The sequence below is a fragment of the Eubalaena glacialis genome, chromosome 15, assembly GCF_028564815.1.
Source record: "Eubalaena glacialis isolate mEubGla1 chromosome 15, mEubGla1.1.hap2.+ XY, whole genome shotgun sequence".
NCBI classification, from domain to species: Eukaryota; Metazoa; Chordata; class Mammalia; order Artiodactyla; family Balaenidae; genus Eubalaena; species Eubalaena glacialis.
The window spans coordinates 50614958-50632830 of NC_083730.1; the positions used below are offsets into that span (position 1 = coordinate 50614958).

General features: G+C 42.9%; 1 pseudogene; it reads left to right on the forward strand.

The window, feature by feature from the left end:
* Positions 1-17873, forward strand: part of LOC133075128 (S-adenosylmethionine decarboxylase proenzyme-like) — an 81631-nt pseudogene that overhangs the window by 47491 nt on the left and 16267 nt on the right.

Here is a 17873-nt window from a genome sequence, read left to right on the forward strand (position 1 = left end):
ATGTTGCCTGTGAGTGATCTTAGGGAGAGCTTCCCAAATACCAGGAAAAATATTTCTGTTGGAAACTTTTTTTTTAAGAATAGCAATTTTCCTGCCTTTTTAAGTTTCTTTATTTTTCTTTTTTATTCTTTCACTCTATCATCTGACATCTATTGAACACCTACTACATGCAGGTTGCACATGGATGCATTTACTCATTCCCTCATTCATTCATTTAACAACCAAGTACTGAACAAATTTTAGTGTCAGGAACCCTACCAGGTGCTGGGTACAGAGAGCAGAGACACTACCCCTCTCCTGGACAAGGTCAAGGGCATTAGTGCTGAGTCAATGGCTGCTGAGTGCCAAGCTTTTGCCAAGAGCTCTATGGCTATCATCTCATTTGTGGTCCACAGCAATCCTGGGCCAATTTTACAGATGAGAACTCTAAGGACTCAGAAAATTGAAGGCACCATCCCTGGACTTTCTGATTTCAAAGCTGAAATTCCTTCCAGCTCACTGACTAGAGCACAAGAGGAAAAGGAATGTACTATAAGAGAAATACGTAAAGAAAAACATCATAGCACCATCCTTTCCACCTGAAGACAGCATGTGGTTATCATATGATATCACTCATATGTGGAATCTAATTTTTAAAAATGATACAAATGAACTTATTTGCAAAACAGAAACAGACTCACAGATATCGAAAACACACTTATGGTTACCAAAGGGGAAACATGGCGGGGAGGGATAAATCAGGGGCTTGGTATTAACATACACACACTACTATATCTAAAATAGATAACCAACAAGGACCTATTGTATAGCACAAGGAACTATACTCAATATTCTGTAATAATCTATATGGGGAAAAATCTGAAAAAGAATGCATATATGTATATGTATAACTGAATCACTTTGTTGTACACCTGAAACTAACACAGCATTGTAAATCAACTATACTCTAATAAAATTTAAAACATATATGTATATCTAGAGAGAGAGAGAGAGAGAGAGAGAAAGAAAGGACAACCCCTCCCCCAAAAAAAGATGGCCTGTGGTTAAAAAGAGATAAATGATGTGGGAAAAGGAGGTTTGGCAATTTCTCAAAAAGTTAAACATAATTACCATATGACCCAGCAATCCCACTCCTAGGAATATACCCAGAGAAATGAAAACATTTCTTTATAAAGCTGTGTCCATGAATGTCCATAGCAGCACTGTTTATAATAGCCCCAAGGTGGAAACAACCCAAACATCCATCAAATGCTGAATAAATACAAAACGTGGTATGTCCATCCAATGGAATATTTTTCATCCATCAAAAAGAATGAAGTACTGATACATCCTACAAGAGGGATGAACCTTGAAAACATTATGCTGAGTGAAAGAAGCCAGACAAAAGGCCAGCTGATCTATGACTCTATTTATATGAAATGTCCAGAGTAGGGCAAATTATCCATAGAGACAGAAAGCAGATGAGTGGTTGCCAGGGGCTGGGAGGATGGGGTAAGGGAGAGTAACTGCTAATCAGTACAGGGTTTCTTTGGGGGGGATGAAAACGTTCTACAATTAGTGGTTTTGGTTGCACAATCTCAGGAATATACTAAAAACCACTGAACTATACACTTTAAAATGGTGGCTTCTATGACATGTAAATGACATCTCAATTTAGAGAGGGAGAGACTAGGCTGTAAAGAGTCAAGATGCTGGTGAGGATTCTGCTTCGTCCTCTCCTCTGAGCCCAAGAAGAGCTTCACTAAAGGGCCCCTCTGCCAGCTCCTGCTGCAGGGGACGGAAGTCACTTTGGGGGGAACCTCCCCCACCCACAATGCAGAGTCACTGGGAGCGCGGCCCTTGGCAGGGTTAGGAAGCAGATGATGTTTATCTCCGGCTCTCAACTGTCCTTTCCCTGAGCCGGCCCTGGACCAAGTGTCAGCAGATTTTGACCCTGATCTCAGCCCAGCCACTAACTTGCTTTTGACTTCAGACAAGCCTTAGTGCCCCTTTTAATGGGCTCATTCTTCCATTTTTTGGCCTTAAATAAATGAATGGGAAGGTGGGGGAGATCATCCTTATCCATGTTTTTTCTCTTCTCATACAATGGCAGCTGCCTATTTGACCTTGGCTAAGACTGAAAATCAAGGAAACAGCCACTGGATGTGAATGAAAGCCCACTGGCACTCGGTGTGCCAGTGCTAAGGTGGACCAGCCGCAGACCTGGAAATTTCTTGCCAAGGAAATTCACCTCCATCAGGGGCACCCAGGAAGCTGAGAAACTCACATCGGCCCAGAAGGGCCGGTTGGGTGCTTCAATTCATTAAGTCATAGATCTTCTGAGCTGGCATGGTCTTCCAGAACATTTAGTTTAGGCCCCTCATTTTATAAATGAGAATGCTGAGCCCTGAGTACTTAAAGTCCTCACCCCCGAGTCACAAGCTAATAGAGGCACAGCCCCACTCTCTCCTGCCTCCTGCCGGGGACTCTTTTTACCCAGCGCACTGCTTCTCTAGAGTCATCGCTTATCTGTGGAAGTCCTGAGCCCAAGATGGCCAAAATACATTTGTCCTAACACTTGTGTCAAATCCAACCCTCTCTCAACCCGCGGTAGCCCAGACATGAAATGTCACTCATTTAGAGCTTGTTTGCAGGTTCAAACAAAATAGGACTCCAATTATATGAAAGTCAAAAAAAAACCAAGGCACATCATTTAAGAGAAAATAAATGCTGCCCCTAAAATCCTCATCTTAATTGTGAGAGTCTTAATCCATGAAAATATTCTTCATCATCATAACATCTGTTTCATGGGTTAAGCCTATGCTTTTTTTATATACTGTGACTCTTAGAAGTCTTGACTGAAAGCGAGAGAAAACGCAACTCAAGCTCACTTATGAAAAAAAAGGAAATTTATTAGTGCACAGAGGTAGACTTTAGGCAAACTTTGATCCAGGCTTCCAAAATGTCACCAAAGATTCGGTGTCCCTTTCTCTAGCTCCTGACTCTACTCTCCTCTGTGTTGACTCCATACTCGTGGAGACTCACCCCATTCCAGAACTTACACACTCTACCTTCAAGACCAGCAGAGAAGAGTAAACATTCATTTCCCTGAGAACTCCAACAAACTGAGTTTCACTGCCTCCAACTGGCCCAGCAGAGATTATTTTTCTCCTTCCATAGAAATACTGTCTTATTTTCATTCTCTCTGTGATACTGCAGACTAATTAATAAAGGGCCATTAAACATGGAAAAGAATTCTGCTACCATTTGGCCTATATCTGTTAGTAATGATAACTCTTCAGACCCCAACTTCTGAAGAGTGACTTTCTCACTCAACTTGGACACCAAAAACCCATTAAAGAAAAAAGAAGAAGAAGCAGCTTACAAGAATCCTCTACAAGGTCCACACGATATTTTCTTTAGATTCAGAGATTATTCTCTGGAGGTTTGCATTGCTAATTATAATACACAGTTTGAGACCTTGGAATTGATCTAGTATGAAAGCAGACTAAAGCCTCCTGCTATCTGGGATGATTCATCAAAGCCAGAAAGTGTGCCATGTCACCCCACCCCCCAACAAGAGGAAATTGCTGAAAAACACATTATTTTTATAGAGTCATTTGGCTCAGCAAATACATTTGTGTTAGTCAGGGTCAGCCCCAGGGAAAATGAAGTAGGATCTTCACTATTAGCAATACTTTTTACCCCAGTCTCCTTTTGGAACAAAAGTTTTCTCACCTTTCAGTAGCCTTGACCATTCCCACACCCCCAATAGTGCCCCCATGTTGCCCCTTGGATGCCCAGAATTCTGCTCTCTGGAGCCCAGGTAACCCCTCTCTTGGAAATACTTCATCATCATAATCAACAAACATTGGTAGAATATCTAGAATGTGAACACATTTATGCGGTGAGTTGGACATCTGTTACTTTTTTGGCTACCCTGCATCACTTTCTTTGGGGAGCAGGCCTTGAACTGGTTGAATAGCTAGACTTGCTGTCCACAAATCGGATAATTCTCCACTGACCTAATTCTGTCAGAGTCTCAGCCAGGCCAGAACCTGATACCTAGTGTCCGGACAGAACCAGAACCTGTCTTTTTATGGCCAAAGAGGGAGGCAGAGTCATAGTGATTTCCACGGTGGTACCTTTATTCGTTGCACAGACCCACCTACCAGAACAGAGGCACAATGACCCCACCTGGCAGAATGGCCCGGCAATGATTCAGTGCTTGATGGGTAGCAACTTATGTGGCCTCTGGATCGAGAGATTGAGGACTCTCTGGACAGTAAAAACCAAAACCAAAGCCAGGAAGTCATCAAGCTAAAGGGAAGAAGCAGAGGGCAGAATCCAGAGGATCCAGGTAAAAGCGTCACAACAGAAGCCAGGATGCTGCATAGACAAGCAGCAGCCACTGCCTCTCCCCCCTACCCAAATTATCCTCTCTCTTCCTCCGGGTCACTCACCTGGTTTCTGAGCACAGCTGACACCAAAGTTGGTAACTTAGATGTGTATAAATGAAAAAATGACTACAACAAAGACAAGACTTGAAAAATGAATGATACAGGTAACGAATGTCAGGAATTCAAATAGGAAGAGGTCACTTCTTCCCAGGTAGCTCAGAAAATCGTGCAGGAGAAAGAAAAGAACTGAAGTGGACAGCGAGATAGAGTTGAATTGCAATGACAGCAAGGGTACATTTAAAGCAACAGAATATACATTCACAAAGTCACACGGTCAAGACAGCAGAGGGCCTATTGGAAATACTTTTCCCCAGCCCCTTTTCCAATCAAACTAGACCTCCTATCTCCCATTCCTTGGGGCCCTAATCTCTCTCCTTCCATCTGATAAACTAATCCTTGCTAAGGTGCAAATGGATTGATGAGTTGCATATTTGCATTTTAATAAGGACCTTCTAGACATAGGGCCTTAAACCGAAGAAATGGCTACAAATACTTGTCATTTCTGGTACTATGATGAATTCGTAGGGGAGAGATTATAGGGCAGGTAAGTCTTCATTTTCCTTCAAATCACTCTTTTTACGTGTAGAGCGGGTGCTCATCTCAGCATTCAGAGTTTAATAAAATTCACTTTGGTAAGTCACATTTCTCATGGGAATACCAGTGTTCACGTACCAGGCACCCAAAGCATAGCTATCTAAGTAAAGTTCACTCACCAACCGCTGGTATTTTCCTAAACGCTCCATAGGACAAATGATAACTTTATATTGGCCAGAGTTGTCCTTTGTGCCATGGACTTGTCATCCCTGTTCAACAGGATGGGAAAGCCCCTTAACTACTTGAAACACTATAAATATAACATGTTACTTTGGGATTTCTTGATTCTAAATGCTCTCAAGTTTGGGAAATCTTGTGGTGCAGCGATTAAGCAATAAACATAAATCACAAAGGAAGTTTTTCAATTATTAAAAAGATTATAAATAGCAACAAGCTAATTTAATTCTCTTTCTTTCTTTCTTTCTTTTAAGTTGTAGTAGTCGCATTACTTTGGAAAGGCTGTTTTATCCAGAAGCATTACGTGGGAGTTAACTATGATTGTATTTACAATTTTCTTACACTAGCTCACATTTGTTTCTTTTAAACGCAGGTACTTGTCATCAAACCAAAGTTAAATACTAAAATATCACTGATACAGAACTAAACACATTGGTGACCCACAAAACACACAGGACTCTCAGAGTCTATGGCAGAAGAACGCATGAACTGATTTTTGAGACAAGAGAAAACGGTTGGTTTGGACCCTACCTCAACTTCTTTTGTGACATGAGTAAGTTCGTAATGTTTCTGGACTTTACTATTCCCCTTAGCAAAATGTAAAATGTAGACAACTCCTGGTCAACCACAAAGTAGTATTATAATAGCTTCTTTTTTGAAAACCCAACTAAATACAATGTTTAAAGTATTAATTATTTTGTATTATTTCACTCATTACAATTCAGCTTTAAAATATAAGGGAATATATACAAGGTTACTTTTTTAGGCACTCTATAACGACTTCAAAACCAAAGGATATAATTAAGTATATAATTAACTTTTACCACATCCATATGATAGAAAAATTAGCCTCCTTCAGTGGCCTTTATTGGAACAGTGATTAAAGTCGAGCCCCAAATGGCTCTTGTTGGCTACAGAGCAGCACCTGATATTATATCAAGTGTCCCTGGTTCTCAACATGGTGATACTTTTAAAGAATTTTTTTTTTAGTTCCCAGAAGAGCCACTGTAGGTTTCTTACTTCCTCTGGAGTTTCACGTATGTACGATTTCAGACCAAACACATTTCTTCTAAAAACCCACACATCAAAATTTTGCACTGCATCTCAATGCCGTCTGTGCCCCAGTATGTAATTTGTTTGGGGTTTGCTGTTGCTTTTTTGTTGTTGCCTTACTTTGAATAAAGAAATTAACCAATGGATGCCTAAGGACACACAGCACATGTTCAGGGTTTGCGACACAGGAGGGCATAAAAGCAAGGATGGTAATATCTGCTAATAGAACTTCCCATCCTATAGGGGGTTTTCATTTCTTTTGTTTGCACAATTTAAGTCGGCAAAGCTACCCCTTTAAATGACACGAACCTTTTGTCCCGATGAGATTTCAGTTATCAGGCCACAGTCTGTCAGTTTGAAACCATTTCCTTCCCCATTAGCTTGCAGTGGGGTGGCGTGTCCTGCTGTTTGGCAGTTCCTCTGCCTTCATTTGACCTTCAGCGTTGTCTGCAGTGCTCTCTGCCAAAAATCACAGACACCTGGTGTGTTTGCTGAAGAACTCTGTGCTTGAAATCTTACAGCAAGAGAGGATTGGGAGACTGTGGTTTGCATGTAGTTGAAGTTTTCCTTGGTGACCAGGATGCTTTCTCTTCCTGGGCCTCCAGGGAATGAAAACCCAGGAAGATCTCCCAGCCATTTCAGGCATTAACAGCAGTGCAAGGAAAAACACCTTTATCGGAAGATTCTATCTCTTCAACCCTTATCTCGTTTAAACTGAGATTTGGGCTGCCTATTTCCCCCGAAGTCAATCCTCTCTAGCTATTCCCCTGTCCCTTCCTTCCTGTTCCAGAATGATTGCCTGCAGACAGACTACAACGACCTAAACATCTTTCTCACGCTCTCCCCTCTCTTCACACCACCATCCAATTCTAAAATGCAACCGACAAAGTTGCTCAGAGAGTTGATCTTAAAAGTTCTCATCACGAGAAAAAAAGTTTTTTTGTAAATTTGGTGACAGGTAGATGGTAACTAGACTTATTGTGGTGATCGTTTTGCAGTGTATACAAATACTGACTCATTAACTTGTATACCCGAAACTAACATAACGTTATATGTCAATTATACTTCAATAAAATAGAATAAAACTAGACAGAATAGAATAACAACATAAGTGGGGGGAAAAAATCCAGTGCAAACGCCCCATCTGTCCAAAACGATCCCAGAGCCAATGCAAAACAAATAGCCAGCTCACCCAGCACCTCTGCAGTTTGAGGTAGAATCCTTCTACCAGTATAGCTGCTACATCTGATAAGAGTCAAGGGCATAATTAAGGAAAGCTTTCAGTCAAAATAAAAAAGAGAGACCTGTTTCCATGAATATATAAGGGTATCATTAAGGTGCTAGAGGGCATGTAGGAAATATTACAGGATCACTTCGTTTTTAAAAAAATTTTAAGTAGAATCTTTACCTTAAAGCTTTGAAAAAAATTCTTCTAAACAAAACAGAAATTTGTTTTGAAGAAATTTGTCTGTCTTTTTGAAACTTCAAAAAGACCTAAGACCTTAAATATCATTTGTTTCATCCTTGCTGTTCTACGAGGGAGGAAACTGAGGCCCGCAAAAGTCAAGGCAGCCACTCAAGAGGAATGCAGTGACCCGGCAGCCTGGCCACGCAGCTAAGGGCTAAGGGCAGCTCTCCTCACTCCTGGCTCATTGCTTTTTTGTTGTTGTTTGTTTGTGTTTGTTTTTGTTTTTCGTATTGTTCTGTGGGATTCAGAAGAGCCTGGAGAAGTAACCGTGCCAGAAAAGAGAGGTCTAAGTCTTCAAAATTGTTTATTCTGCCTTTTATTGGGAGTCTGCCTCTTTTGATCATCAACCTTTCTCTGGGTGAAAACTCTGAAGAGGAAGAGAAATTGTGATCTGGCCTGAGACATTTGACAAAGAAGTAAAGCTAAGAAATGTCACAAGGGTTAAAGCTGAGCATCCAGGCTACATAAAGTAGCCCTAAGTGAGCTTATTGTCCTGGGAGCATGAGCCTGAAAACTGGTACTGCCCCGAGCACTTCCATCTGTCAATCAGAAAGCATTAGGGCGGGAACTCAGAAAGCTGAAGTGATGAGTTTCCAAGTGAACTCTACGGAATATCTCCTATAATTTGTGCTAGAGCGCAATATATCACTCCATCAGAACCATCATCGTTGCTGTCAACGACACTGTTCTCCCTGACACCCACCAGAATGAATGGCTCCATTTAAAAAGACAGATAACACCAAACACTGGCAAGGAAATGGATGGACCAGAATTATCATGCATTGTTGATGAAACGAAAAAACGGGGCAACCACTTTGAAAAAAGTTCTGATGTACATCTACCCTGTGACCCAGCAATGCTTCTCCCAGGCATTTACCCGAGAGCAACAAAAACATATTCATAAAAAGACCTGTACAAGAATATTCAGAGCAGCTTTACTCATGAAACCCGAAAACTGAGGAAAGCCCATTCGTAGGAAAATGGATAAACAAAGTATAACATAGTCATACAAGGAAATACCACGCAACTATAAAAAGGAACAAACTACCAATATGCACCACAACATGGATGACCCTCAAAAACATTACACTGAGTGGAAGAAGCCTCACTCAAGAGTACACTGGTGGGAAAATCTGAAGAGTGGTGGTCTCTGCCCGTGGGGGAGGGGAGGCAGGAAGTGACTGGGAAGAGGTATGAGGGAAATTTCTGAGGCGGTGGTACTATTTTGTATCTTCTTTTTAATATAAATTTATTTATTTATTTTTGGCTGCATTGGGTCTTCGTTGCTGTACGCGGGCTTTCTCTGGTTGCAGTGAGCAGGGGCTACTCTTCATTGCGGTGCACGGGCTTCTCATTGCGGTGGCTTCTCTTGTTGTGGAGCACGGGCTCTAGGTGCACAGGCTTCTGTAGTTGTGGCACACGGGCTCAGTAGTTGTGGCTCGCAGTCTCTAGAGTGCAGGCTCAGTAGTTGTGACACATGGGCTTAGTTGCTCCGCGGCACGTGGGATCTTCCAAGGTGAGGGCTCAAACCCGTGTCCCCTGCATTGGCAGGTGGATTCGTAACCACTGCGCCACCAGGGAAGTCCACTATTTTATATCTTGTGTGGGGTTTGGGTTACACAGATATCTGTATTTATCAAAACACAGCAAATGTGCACTTAGGACCTAGGTATTTCATGGCATATAAATCTTGCATCAAAAGGAAAGAGATGTAAACAAATACTAAACTTTAATTAAATATGTGTGTTATGAAGTATTTAGGGAGGAGTATACTGATGTCTGCAGTTTACTTTGAAATGCCTCAAACTCATAGACTCATAGGTAATAGAGGGATAGATAGATAGATAGATGATAAAACAAGTATAGTGAAATATTTTTTTAATTGGGGTATAGTTGTTTTACAAGTATAGTAAAATATTAATGGCAGAATGTAGGTGGTAAGTATACAAGTGATCACTATAAAATTCTTTCAACTTTGTTGTATTATAAAAAGTTTTATAATAAAATGTGTGAGACATCTCAAATCCTTTGAGATTTAGGACCGTGCTCACTCTGTATTAGCAAATCTCTCTCCCTTGCACTCACCCTACCTTGTGGTCTAGGCATCTCCAATCCCAGGTGTAAAGTTCACTACTTTGAACTCTAAGGGTCCTGTGAGCACACACAGGAGGAAATAGAATGGCCCTGCGGCACTGCGGTGCCGTCTGACCAGCTTGGGCTTGCATCCTGGATCTACTACTTAGAAGAAGTCGTCTAAGCTCTCTTTGCATCTATAAAATGGCTCGTCATCACCCACTTGTGCGAGTTGGGATGAGGGTCAGAGAGGACCATGTAAAGCATCATCTGGTCCCTGACCCCTACGAAGTGCTCAGCATATGGACCTCTCATTGGGTTGGCCGCTCAACAAGCAATGCTCAATTTAGTTTGATGACAGGTTACCTTCAACACACTAGATAGTTCTTCATGTAGGGAGAACTATGCTTGAGAAATGCCCTCTTTGGAAACACACTGTTTTAACATCCGAACCTCCTTCAGAGCTTTTCAGGTACAGCAGTCTGGCAGCGGTGTGGAGCTCGGATGAGAAGGAATGTCCGTGTGCTTTGTACATAGCACAGCACTATGTAAAGCAAAGCACAGAAAACCATACGGTCAAGCCGGGGACGGTCTGAGTGCTAGTGTTCCTTGTTGGTTTCTGTAATTTTTCTAATTGTAAACACACACACGGGCACATGCATACCACTGCCTTCACACTGTCGGAAGGATGTCTTGAAGGGCAGGCTAAGCACTCTTACCCATTTGCTCTCTTCTTTTCTCCTGAGGACCTGCTACCCCTCACCCTTCCACAGAGTAACTACTTCATCAGCATTTCCTCCACAGGCACAGGGCCCTGACTTGCTAAACAATAAGTGCTCTGTTTCTCACAACTGTGCTCCTGCCAAAAAGAAAAAAGAAAGAAAAAAAAAAGCCCTTTATACCATGCCAAGGTTAAAACCTTCCCCTCATTTTACTTGAACGCCTGTGTTTCGACATTATGAATTCTTGGAGGAAACCATAATCAAGATAGTCCAAATTGTATATAGTCATCATATATATATTACACTTTATGAGGAACTGTACTGAAAAACTGTTGTCCCTGGAGAATCTTCTGCCATCCTCTCTTCTGCAAAGCCAGAGCACCCCCAAGCAATAAAGCCTGGCGTATCGGCAATCATAGACAAAGCCACAAACATGCTCTGATTAACCCTCGTTGCCTGGTAAGAACATTCCCTTGGCAGTTTCATAAATAGTCCACATTGCTTTAAGACCACTGCCTCTGATTGGAGGGGTTTGATTATGGTTTCAAAGGACAGCCCATAATAAGGAAGTCTGAGAACTGAGAACCGAGGTAGTTTGGGGTTGCCAACAAAATAGGTGACTTGCGAGCTGAATATAAAGCTGCGTGTTACACGAGGGTGTAGCTGGCTGTCTCTAGAGGAGACCCTGTACCCTACTGTCCCAGTTCAGCGGTGGGCCTGAGTCATCCTCTCTGCTGGGGAGCTGAACCATAGCAGACATCATACTTGACTCCAGCATGCCCAGCCCACCTCCCGGCACGGAGAAAGTCCTCGATAAAAGTGGCCTAGACTAAATGATGAGGCTGCAGAATGGAAGCAGGATGGTGCAGTGTTTGCATGTACAGAATCTAGAGATTTCTAAGCTCAAATCCTGGCTCAGCTACTTATTACCTATGGAAACCTGGACCAGCTACTTAACCTCTTGATTCCTACAAGTACACAGCCAGGGAGCAAGACCCGTATCTGGACCAGTGTCCAGAACACCCCCAATTGCTTGTTCCTCGCATATCTGAGGTGGTGACCTATCACCCCTGCTCTGGGCTTGTGGGTCTGTAAGCTGGATCTTGATGCCCACTGCTCACCCCTCCTGCCTGGTGATTTGTGTGCGTGTGTGTGTGTCTCTGTGTCTCTGTGTGTCATCCTTGGATATCAGGCCTTGGATTTCTCTAGACAGCACGCAAGCTAGCCCTTTGCCTCCCAGCTCCTCCCCTGCCCAGTAGAAACTCCCTGCTCGAGACTGATTCTCTCAGAAACAGCAACTCGCACAGGGGCTGCCACAGAGCAGGAACTCAGTAACCCAGGGTGAATGAAGGAATGTCTTTGGGGGTAACGCTTGTACCTCTTTCCTGAGCTCCCATCCATGCAGAGGGGGCTGCACCAGCCCCAACATGCTTCACCTCCCTGCTTGTTCTCTCTCATCCTCACCAGGAAAGAACAGCTAAAGCACCTCACTGGGAAATTCAGGGGAAATCATTTGATGACGGTGACTTAGCCCCTCACTCTCTGCCATCTGGTGAAAGGGTCTACCTGCGGGGGGGAGGCCTGCTTTTTTCCAGAGATGCCTGTGCTGGATGGGTAGGTTTGGCAAACCCCAAGTTTCAGGATTTGCAAGCCCATTTGCCCACAGAATAAAGCCATGCTCTCCAAGGTCAGCTTCATCTGCATCCCAGCACCTACTCAGCAGTCAGTGGAGGGAGGAATTCTCCAGCTCCACTCTGAAAACTACAGTGGCCAGGAACGTACAGACATACAAGGAGAGCTCTTTTTCTTTATAACCCCATGGCAAAATGACCTACAACTATTCTTTTTTTTTTTTTTCTCCTGGATATTATTTATTTATTTATTTATTTATTTTTGGCTGTGTTGGGTCTTCGTTTCTGTGCGAGGGCTTTCTCTAGTTGCGGCAAGCGGGGGCCACTCTTCATCGCGGTGCGCGGGCCTCTCACTATCGCGGCCTCTCTTGTTGCGGAGCACAGGCTCCAGACGCGCAGGCTCAGTAATTGTAGCTCACGGGCCTAGTTGCTCCGCGGCATGTGGGATCCTCCCAGACCAGGGCTCGAACCCGTGTCCCCTGCACTGGCAGGCAGATTCTCAACCACTGCGCCACCAGGGAAGCCCCCAATTATTCATTTTTAAGGGATGATTTCATCTGTCAATTACATTAATCATGCTCATTCTGAAACCAGTTGGAGGACCAAGACCAAGACCAAGACATGAGTCTCTTGGCTTTCATTTCTTGAATAAACCTCTGGACCAAGCACACGTCCTCCTTGTTTACATGGCACAAAGGAGGGGAGCACTTCATGTAGACACCACGGGAGAAAGGGAGATGAGAGGGAGATGGTGCCATTGTGTTCAAGTCAGTAAGGAAGAGTATGATGGGATCAAACAGGGCTGCAAGATCCAGAAAGTAAACTACCTGGAACACGTCCCTCCCACACCTCCCCTGGGACACTTGTGCTTGAGAGTAAAATCAAGGTGTTGGTTTAGAGAGGAAGGACTGATCTTTCTAGAATTAACATGTCCCTGAAATGTATGTGTCTTCTCTGAGGATCACTGCCCCTGCCATAATCCCGGAACACATAAGCTCTTCCCTGGAGAAGCGGTTCTCAAACTCTTTGGTCTCGGGACCCCTTTACACTCTTCCCAATATTGAGAACCCCAGAGAGCTTTGGTTTATGTGCGTAATATCCAGCTATACCAACCATATTAGAAATTAGGGCAGAAATTTAGTAAATATTCATGTAGTAGTTTATTTTAAAAAAACAACTAACCTGTGACATGTTAACATAAATGACACTAAATAACAGAAATGGCGTTTTTTAAATTTTATTTGAAAAAACTGTATTTTCCAAAACAAACAAAAAAAAATTAGTGAGTGGAGTAATGCTGTTTTACATTCTCGTAAATCTCGTTAATGTCTGTCTTAATAAAAGATAACTAGATTCTCATATCTGCCTCTGCATTCAGTTTGTTGCAATATGTTGTTTTAATTGATGGATCTGAAGAAAATCCAGCCTCACACAAATAGGTCATTGGAAAAGGGAGGACCTCATAGACCCCCAAGGTTGTCTCGGGGATCTTCAGAGGCCCCAGACCACACGTGAGAACCACAACATCAGTGCACTCTTGAAGTCATCAAGGAGAGGACTGAGGCAGGGTTCCCTCTCCCACCATCTCTCCTCTGCACTGTACTCTTTAAGCTCCATCCCTTTCTGCTTTGCCTTCTTCCTTCTCAAATGTAGGCAGTGAGGAAAAGTCACATCTAAGGGTGTTTTCCACTTGGAGGCCTTCCCAACCCATCCACTGCTGGACTGCCAAGCAGAGCGTGGGTAAAACTAAACCAGCACTTTGCCTGGAATTTTCTCTGCAACGAACATCCCCTGGGAAGCAAGGGCAACAGCAGGCAGCTTATTGCATATTCAACCATCCATACACAGGCTTTGTCTTTCCATCAGAGATGTCATTTCTTTTCCTCATCTGCTTTTCCTCTCTTAGTATCACCCAACAGTCTCCCCCGATGTGCCTGTGGGACATGTGATTTTACAGCGTCTAAGAACCCCTGGATGAGACTCATCTGAAGAGGTCAAGAAAGTTCCCCAGAAAGAGATACAGAAACCACCCTCGGAGATGTTAAGCAGAAGCAAAAGTCAAGGATCCAGGAGGAGATAAAAAGGAAAGAAGCCCTTTGTGTGTGTGTGTGTGTGTGTGAATTTTCCATGTGTTCCATTATAATTTCAAAGGAATTATCTTGAAAATATTAATTTTCAATAGGAAATATTTTGGGCCCAGAGTGGGAATAAAATTCCACTTAAGAATTATAATATTCATGGCAGGGGCCATTCCATCTTATAAATAAGCAATCTGTATTGATTTCACAGATAACCCTTGCCAAAAGTTAGCCAGTGAACAACCAAGTCATGTGGATTTCCACCAGCATCTCCTAACGCTAGAGTGGGTGTCTACGTCTGTCGGAAGTTATTACTGATTTCCAGAGACCTGAGGATGCCTGGCTTTCCCTTTTTATTGAATATTTAGCTGAATGACTAAAAGATACTCAAATATCTCAAACAAGGCAATCAGCCCCTGACTCAAATTCCCAGATTCCCCATGTAGTATAGTACGATTGCTGCGCTAGCAGAAGTACGTGTGCACCAGCTCGTAGCAGTGGTTTTGATTGCACACACCTCACCCCTCACCATGATCAAACTCTAAACTGTGTGCGCTCACATAGACCTCCAGCCACACATCCTTGCTTTCTCAGAGAGGAGGAAGAAGTAGCTTTCCTCCTCCTGCACCCATTTCATCCCAATCCTGTTAGAATGTCTCTCGTTTGTATCCTCTTCTTTAGAGCCCGTAAGGTTTAATCTTATAAAGAATTGCTTAGGGATACCCTCCCCAGTGTCTGCCCCAGAAAGAAGTTTTTAAACTCTCAGTAAATTGTGAAAAAGCCAGGCATAGGAGGTTGGAGCTAATTCTGTCACCTTTCACCACCGCTAAGCTCAATCACTGAAGAGAATATTATCAACCCCAAGGAGGGACTCACTCCCTCTCTCCCTCTCTCTCTCTCTCTCTCTCTCTCTCTCATCCCCTCCCGCTTCTTCTCTAGCTGCAAGTCATCAGAATTAAACCCTTCTTCATCCTGGTTTGTGGGTGAGGATGTACATTACACATACTTGGATGCAGGCATAAACGTGCAAGCATTCCAATTATTTTTCTATTACATCCTACTCAGATGCGGGGGGCGGCCCCAGAGTCCCTGTGCCTCCCTTAGTAGCCAGCCCCACCCCCTCCAGGAGAGGAGAAAAGCCCCTCCTGCAGCCCTGCTCTCCCCCCACACGTGATACCTCATTAGAAGGGCATTCAAAGAGGAACATTAGCTGACGGGCTCTTGGAGGAATTTTTTTCCATTCCCAGAAGAGTGTTTTCCCAAAGGGAGAGTCCGATCACCGCCTCGGTTTGTTTAGTGCTTTCACTTTAGTTTGCAGCTAACCCTTTGCAGGAAATCAATCAACAAATATTTAATCAGCACCTACTATGTATCTATCACTTGGAGAGGCTCCGAGTGAGAAACAAGGGGGACTAAAGCATAATCTTCGCCCTCAAGGAGACCGTGACCTATTTAGGAAGAAAAAGCTAACACAAAACAATTAAATGCTACACCGGGTGGATCTAAATAAGGGAGAGAGTAGTAGGAAACTATATCCTAGAAGAGATAAAATTTGTCTCAGGACTTGAAAGATGTATTGGATTTAAACAAGGAGAGAAGAGAGGTCACTAAAAGCAAGAGGAGACGGTATAATTAGGGGTGCTAAGAAGACCGCACCAATTAGGAAGAAGATAACCCTCCAGGAAGTCTTGGGAAATAGGGTGATTAGAGACCAGAGTGTGGAAAGTCAGAGAATTCAGTAAAATTGAACACAATCTTGGCGTTTTTCTGCACTTCATAATTTTTAATTTTCCCTTAGATTCTTTCCCTGGAAAACAGCGCATATTATCACTAGGTTGTGGTGACTGAGATTTCTGGAATGATGTGATGTACACTTTACCTGAAATTCCATTTAGAGCTGTGAACATTGCCCTTAAAAAAAAAAAACAAAGCATTATTAAAACAATCAAACTGCAAAGAGTAAAGACATTCATTTTAATGATTCTTTAGGGCGATTGTTTTCACCCTGGCTCCTCCAGCCCTTGGGATTCCACAGAGAGGCCTCCTCCAGGGCAGCCTTGGGAGATGAGACAGAGATAAAGCAATGAGGGCCTGGATGCCTGAGAGCAACCAGGCTTTGATCCCCTTGTTATCCGGTTTCCATTTAGGATTTTCAAACAAACACATAAATAAATCCCTGACGCAAAGAAATCTCTGGTGACCAGTCATTTGTGTGTCATCAAAAGTACTTATGGATGTATTGGGGTTAAATTCTCCTTTTAAGGAAACACCCACACACACAAACACACACTTGTAAGTATGATGTTATTGATGGATTCATTCTCTTGTTTCTCAGGAACTTGTTAAGCTCCTGCTGTGTACTTTGCACCCACTCATCAACATCACATAAGGGGTGAAGCCAGATTGGTGGACCTCAGCCTTGAATGCCAGGATAAGGAAACGGATGTGAGGAGACTGATTGATGACGATGATGGTGATGCCAATGATGATGATGATGATGACGCCACGGAGCTCTTCCTATGTGTCAAGCACGGTGCACCACGTAATTGTCTAAATTTAATTTCTGCTACAATGTTACAAGATACTATTAAACTGAACCTGATGGAGGTTTAAGATATCTGCCCACAGTCATGCAGCTAGAAAAAGGCAGAAGCTAACCTCACCGGTCAGGCTGTGAGTCACAAGGATTACCTGACAAGGCTTTACAACAAAGACAAGTGACCAGGAACATTCGTTTATTCTTTCAATATTATTTTACGTATGTAGGCATTTTCTGAATATTTTCCCTACACACTCTCTCAGACTTCCAGGTTAAATAACCATCCTCTGGGCCCCTAACCAGGGAAGGACGATCCCACCATATTTCTCCTCGCCTTGCCTTACCCTCCTGCTCCAGTGGGAGACAACAAATTCAAACAAGAAAATGGGGACAAGATTGAAGACTACTTTTAGAGAAAATAAGAATTACCAGACCCGAACACTGTATAGTCTTCAAAACATGTGACTATTAACTTCATCTCATCGCTGGTGACACACAACCTGTAACACTGTTAGTCCAAAACCCAAGCTCAGAAATCACATTATTTGCTAACAGGATTTGGGTACTTGCTGTTGTCACACTGCAATAAAAAAAAGAAGGAGCATCTGTAAATTGCTCCTGGAAGAGGGGGTTTCTCACAAAATTGCTCAGTTGCCCCATAAGTAACCATTACTCTTACAATCACTAGGAACAAAATCAGGCATACTTTGCAGAAGTCAGCAAAATTAACTGGGCCCTAAGCAACTTCTTATTTGTTGGTTTTAGAAATACATTATCAACAGAGGCAAGAGGAGGAAAGTGAGACTATAGTACGCCACCAAGATGTTTCATTGCTGGAGTTATTCCAGTACACTGTCAATTCCACCAGAGAGCTTTCAGAACATTTGCCTTTCTCCTGTGAATCAGGTTGTATAGCATTAAAACAAAACCAAACAGAAGTGCATGATTAGCATAAAACAATATTAGCATAAATAAACAAACAGGAGAATGGGATTTTGAGGGGTGGGAGAAAACAGCTCTGTCTAAGGGGCCTACTCATTTCAGTTGACTTCACTGTAGCTGATAAACTGTGAAATTTCCATAATAACATAGAGTACAG